The sequence below is a fragment of the Dendrobium catenatum genome, unplaced genomic scaffold (genome assembly GCF_001605985.2).
Source record: "Dendrobium catenatum unplaced genomic scaffold, ASM160598v2 fragScaff_scaffold_185, whole genome shotgun sequence".
Classification (NCBI taxonomy): domain Eukaryota; kingdom Viridiplantae; phylum Streptophyta; class Magnoliopsida; order Asparagales; family Orchidaceae; genus Dendrobium; species Dendrobium catenatum.
The window spans coordinates 358,128-364,960 of record NW_021318647.1 but is presented as its reverse complement, the minus strand read 5'-3'; positions in this window follow the sequence as shown (position 1 = coordinate 364,960).

The window sequence follows — 6,833 nt, the reverse complement described above, 5'->3', positions numbered from 1 at the left end:
CTCGAGTAGACAGACATTGGAACTTATCGAGTTGAAGTAGTTTTAAAAATATCCATTTCGGCAAACTCTTGCGGAGAGTTGATGAGTTTTGCTTTAAGTACATGGTGGTTGAATTCCAACTTTAAATATTTTGAATTATGATATTTTCTTATAATTTTGAATTTTTCATGGGTATTTGGAAAGTATTTTTGAATATTGGAATTAACCCCGCTAGTTGAGAACTACTTTCAACATGACAATCATCGAGGAATTTATGGACAATTTTTATTTTGTTGATTGAACATTATCGACTCTGTTGACTTAGTGATAAAGGATTTGGGTTGTGCATTTATTGGAAACTCTATTGGTTATAGGCCTTGTAGGCCTAATGTGAACGTATAAAATAAATAGCTTGATCGATGCTGCTATTGCATTTTTTTTTTTTTAGTTAGAGTTGTGTCGAGTCCTATCTTCTTGCATAGCAGAATTGGGTTCAAACTTAGGTTTATCTTTTGATCCATGTAGCATCCCCAAAAGTCACGTTTGTTCCCATAACACGCTCGTTGGAGCCTAGGCTAGTATTTAAAGGGCATTTTTATAATTATCTATTGAACCTTATTGACCCTATATAATTGCTGACAGAGGATCAAGTTTGAACTTATATTTATCATTTAAATTACACAGCATCCTTAGATGTCATATGTATACCCGTAACATGCTCACCTGGGCCCATGCTGGTGTATGATTGCATATGCATTTCTTTGTGTTATATTTACAAACTTGCACTCACATTTATGCTTTCATTTGTGTATTGATGTACTTGCATGTGTATTTCCATATTTGTTTGTATACATATTGTAATTTATGTGTTGGGGCATTTTTGAAATATTTTGCGTTGATCAATTGTGCGGGCAACTATCATTTGAACACGTGTGACGCACTATTTGAGAGCTTGTAGATGCTTTTTATCCTCTTATATGTATGTTGTGGATCCAGTGGCATGGCATTGTATTTCAGAGGAATTTATAAACCCCTTCTATCCGCTTTCATGGATGTTGCAGATCTGGTGGCATATTTTTATAGCATGGTGTATTTTTATAGCGCATTGAGGTTTCATTTATTGCACATTGGTAATATGGTTTTTCTCATTTTTATCTTCTGTAGGTTGCCATCTTCCTCAGCATTCAACTGGTAAGAATATGCTTCAGCTTGTAAATGAGTTGTGAGGTGCATCAGGAACCTCTTGTCACTGGTGAGTAAATTGATTTATCTTGCATGAATCTAGCACTACAAGTTCAATTCCTCAGTTTACAAATGTCCCATAGTTTTTAACTAGAGATTCCCCACTTTTGCTTTCAGGTGAATCGTAGCACATGATCTAGGTGATTTTTTTATTCATGCATATAATCCGTTAGGCACTATAAGCTTTATTGAATAAATCTGTAGGTCTTCAATGGATATCCAATAACCAACTACGATTACATGCAATCAGATTGAATTTAACATATATTTTTCTCGTCGACATGTCGTAGTGCTACATTATGCGCCATTTGTCGCTTCTTGCAAGCAAGCTGTCTTGCACTTCAAGCCTTATTAACATCATATAAGGAAAGAAAAAGGCTTTATGATTCATCCGTTGTTGCAAATAGACTAACTATCATTGCTGGCTAATGCCCTTATGGATCATCTGCTGCTTCATGATGAGCTTTCTATAGTAGCTTGTAGGAGTTTGTATTTACTGCATGTTATCCACCTTTACTTGCAATGCATTAATGTAATTTTTTAACACTAAGTTCTCATTAATTGCAAGGATGTCCTTAGCATTTACTGCATATTGTTTGTCGTCACTTGTAGGTGGTTAAATTTATACATGATGAGCCTCTTATAGTGCCTTTGTAGGAGTTTGCATTTGTTGCATTTCTTTTGCATCTTATTTATGGAAAGAATATTGGGTGTATGATGAGCTCCCTACAATAGCTCTCATGTGGCATCTTGGGTGTATAGCTATAGGACACATCGCACTTATAACATATTTTAGCAATCGTTGTGAAGGATTCAATTGTGTATGCTTTAGATCTTCTGTTGGTGCTTGCAATTGTCTACACTCATTGTAATTTACTACCTTGGCTTATAGGGGATGTGTTACATTCATCATAATTTTTCTTGCTTATTATATACAACTATAAATAGCTTGTACTTGTTCCAACTTCAATATATATACATGTCGATAAGTTGTCACTGTTATTGCATATCCCTTGTTGCTAACCAAAGGCAATCGTCATTCATTGGCACGCACATTCTAATTAATAAAATTGTCATATTTATTAAAGATTCATGCTATCGCTTGTAAGCAAGTCCCTATAGTCCCTGCAATTCATTCTTGGTCATTATTTATAAGTAGATCATGTTATAAATTTTTTATCCACCACAGGTCATTTGTAATCATCTGTTAGTGGGTCATAACCCATATTAAGCTTTATCATCATGCTTTGCTTTTATTATTAATTACACATTTTTTATCTAGCTCTTTTTTTATTCAAGTCTTGTTCCCTGTGGTTGCAAATTTGGTTTTGTTCTCTACGGTTCCCACAAGTTAAGTACCCTATATATTTTTATTCAAGTTCAAGTCTTTTGTTCAGTTGAAATTTTGGAAGCTTCCCAGTGTCACCCATATTTAGGGGAAATTCTAAGAGTCATAACCTTCCCCTCAATGCTACGAGAGCGCTGCAGGTAGGTGTTCGACAAAATTGTTGCCACAATTCTTCAATCCCTACCATGCTACAAGATCGCTTAAGGGTCGAAGGGGTACCTATTTAAAAATGTGCAATTTTCTTTCCCCCTCCACTCTATGAGAGTGCTTACGAGTACTTAAAAGTGTCCCCTCTATGTTATAAGAGCATGTACAGAGCCTACCCACTTCACCATATGCGTCGCACCATGCTCCCTCCTATCGCACTACGAGAGCACATATAGGGGGTTCTTCGGCTCACCGTGAATGCTAAATGCAAGATTTGTGGGTTTTAAGAGTTTATGAATCATTATACCTTCACGAGAAATGTGGTGATGACATTGATGTGATGATGATGATGATGAAAATGCGCACAAATACTTTTTTCTTTTTTTATCTTCTTCTCTTTTTTTATCCGGTCTTAAATTTTAACTTTGTTTTTTAAACTACCAATTCACCCCCCTCTTGGTAGCCTTGGGACATTCACTTAGGCTTAACAACCTAATTACTAGACTCAACAAGATTAATATTTTTTTATTCAAAATTGGCTTTATTAATTCTTTCCCTTAAATACCCCTCTTCTTCTTAATGTGAGGGTTGTTTAAAATAGAAAACACCTACAATAATTTATTTCTTCTTTCCTTTATTACTTGATAAATCTTGAGAGAAAAGATTTTGATATTCGTTCCAAGAGCTCTTTTCATTTGGAAGATCAAATTTTTAGTTGGAAAGCTTCAATGCACTAAACCATGTAACTTCTCCTGGAGTTCATGAGTTTGCTTTATTTCTCAAAATATTTACTTGATGTTCATTTAGTTTTCACCATATATTTTTCTTGAAAATATTTTTTATTTTGTGAAATACTAGTTGAGAATATTATATTTAGTTTTCTATGTTAAATCATTTAAATACATAAAGATAGTAAAATAAGTATTTCTATTCTCTTTTACATGACATAGATTTCCAATTCAAATCTTATTTATTTTTAAAAGTATTATATAATTTGAGGAGTTATAGTTTGAATTAGCAAGAAAAATATTTTCATTTAAAATATTATTCAAATTTTTATCAAAATTTAAATCTATCTTAAAGTGAGGAAATTTTATATTCCATTTGCAAGTAGTGAGGTGATTAAAATTATATTGTAAGACCATCTCAAGTACTTTTGTTTTTTATTACAAAATAATTTGAGAATGTATTGTTTACGTCAAATTGTATTTTTTTCTTGATCTATGCCATTTGGCTTAGTGAATTTTAAATTATAAATAGATTGGGTTGAATTCGCATATATAGCAAATTACTTAGGTTGTAAAATACTTCTTTGATTTAAAGAAGTTAGGTTTGCAAGGCAAACCTAGGATTATTGAATTATAGCCTTAGAGTTTGCTAGCGTGGACGTAGACATGTTTGTAATCTGGGTCAAACAATGTAAATATATTGTTCCTATTATTTTATTTTCTTCCATCTATTTTTATTTATAATTTTCTTTAAAATTTGTGTGATTATTTATTCTTTGCCAAATACCATTAAAATTATTTTAATTACATTCTTTTAATAAAAATTTAAAAACCTTAATTCAACCCCCCCCCCTCTTGTTTTGCCATAATCATCCAATAGTTATAAATACCGAAAGCCACTACTGAATTAGCAAATGGATAAAATCTTTCAATTAGTAATTGTTCCACATCATCAAGCACCACAACAGGCAAAACTTTTCAATGCCGAGGTACTGAGGTACTAGTTCAATTTAAAGCATTGTCTTGTTGCATTATCTTGAGTTGTAATACTTGAGCCCTTTTTTGTATTTTACTAAGCATGTTAAGTTCAGTTCTATTATTTAAATGTTCAGCCACTTGAGTAAAAATTAAGTATATTTTGGAGTATTTCTCTAGTACCCTCTTAGAGCAAAATCTAAGGGAGGCTGCAGAAGTGTAAAATAAAATCTCTAGAAAGTATAGCTTATGTGTACATAAGCAACTCTATAAATGGAGAAATAAGAAGTGTAGATACGGTACAATAAAATTTCATCACTTCTCTTTACATAGATTATTCTATGAATATAATAAAAACGAGTTTGCTTGTTAATTCCTCTGAATCTTGCTAAATCTTTTATTTTGGGTTGATGATGTAAAAAGCATAATAAGTACTAATGTAGACTCTTGCACCATAAAAAATTTAAGGATGTTTTCAATATATATATCCCATTCTTTAATTAATGCACAAAATTGCCATGTGTGTAGTTAAAATAAAACATGATGTATAGCCTTGATGGAGGAATTCAAGAATAATCTTTATTATATAAATTGAAAATTAGCATGCCTAGATTAAGGTTATTTATTTATTCTTGGTTCTAATGGTGATAATAAAAATTTAGAAGGTCAACATATATACTTTTCAAAGAAAGCATATTTTAATTGTACATGACACATCTAGCTATGCTCACGTAAAATAAACATTAATAAGCCACACAAGCCCATAAAATTGAACAACCCACTGCATTAAGTTTTTCGCGTCACTGTTGGTGTAGAAATTTGTATGTTACAATTTTAACTTTATTGTTAAAATAAATTCATTATTAGACCTACTTGTATTCCACCTTTTTTTTAATAATATTATTTATCTACTTATGTTTGTTTAGTTGATCAAGAAAGTAGTCTTTATTATTTGATTCAAAGAATAAAAGAACCCTTTCAAAAATTCAAAAAACCAAAATGATTTTAATCTACACATGTCTAACCCTCTGCTAGATAAGAAACATTATGGACCTATTAAGGAACTTGTAAATCCTATAGTAGATGAAATCCAATAAAGTATTAGTTAGACCTACTATCCAAGTAAATAATTTTGAATTAAAACTTGTCATAATTTTGATATCACATCTTTCACTTTGTTTGAAAGAGAATCAATTTATGAATGTTGAGAGAATTAGGAAAATGTATAGGAAATTCCCTTAACATACCTTAACTACTTGTTTGGTTATTCATACATTTTATTATGGATTAGTAGGTTCATGTTGACCTCATTTTAGTATGAGGTCACTAGGACAAATCTAGACCTTAGATAAATCTTGATTCCATATCAATCCAACCCCAAGATCAATCTGGCCCCTAGATCAATCAATCCTGAAGGTTAATCTAGACTTCAGATCAATCCAAACCGCATAATTCAAACCTTTATAGGTCTCAACTCAATTCAAACCTCAAATCAATCTAGATCTCAAACGTATTCAAACTTCAAATCAATTTAAACTTTAAGCCTATCAAAATTTCAAGTCAACCCTGACCTTCAATAAATCTAGGTTTAAACCAATCCAACTTCCTACCAAATTTCAATCCTATCTTAATCATTAATAATTATTGAAATGATTGTGATTGATTTGGATAACTCAAATTCAAGCATTCAAATTGAAAATCTAGTTCAAACATTAATCCAACCTTCAAACTAGTTTCTAAACTAGTTCTAATTATATCATTTAATTTATAATCATCCAATCGATTACGAGTGATGTGGATAATATAAATTCAAGCAATCAAATATAAAACCTAGGCCAAACCGACAAATCCATACCAAAATCCAATACTAAAAAGCTATAATCAGAAAACCTTATTCAATGATTATTCAAAAATTTCAAACCCTAGTCAAATGACCCCACAATAATGATCTATCAATTGCATATTAATTAGGCATGTTCCTAGGATCTACTCTCCAAATTAGAGCTCAATCTAAGGTCCTTGTTATTAGAAACTAATTTGAAATCCAAAGGCTAGAAAACATTCAAATATTTATGGCCTATGCCACTCTACCTCCTCCAAACCCTTTAATTAAATTTAGTCCCTTAAACATGATGTGTTAAATATTAAATTTCATTTTTGTAGTCCCACTTTAAACCCTAGTTGACCTGGTGTAAAAATGATAAAAATGCCCCTTAAGGGTAATTTTAAAGTTTTATCCAAATATAAACATGGCCTTCTCAAATAAAGTCTCATAACCTTCTATAATATATCCTAAACATCATTAGGGGGTATTGGACGTAAATCTAGACGCTCATAGAGCCTGGTTTACTAAGTCAATCAACTTTGATCAAAATACCCCTTAAGGGGTCTAAATATTTATTTTAATCCACATG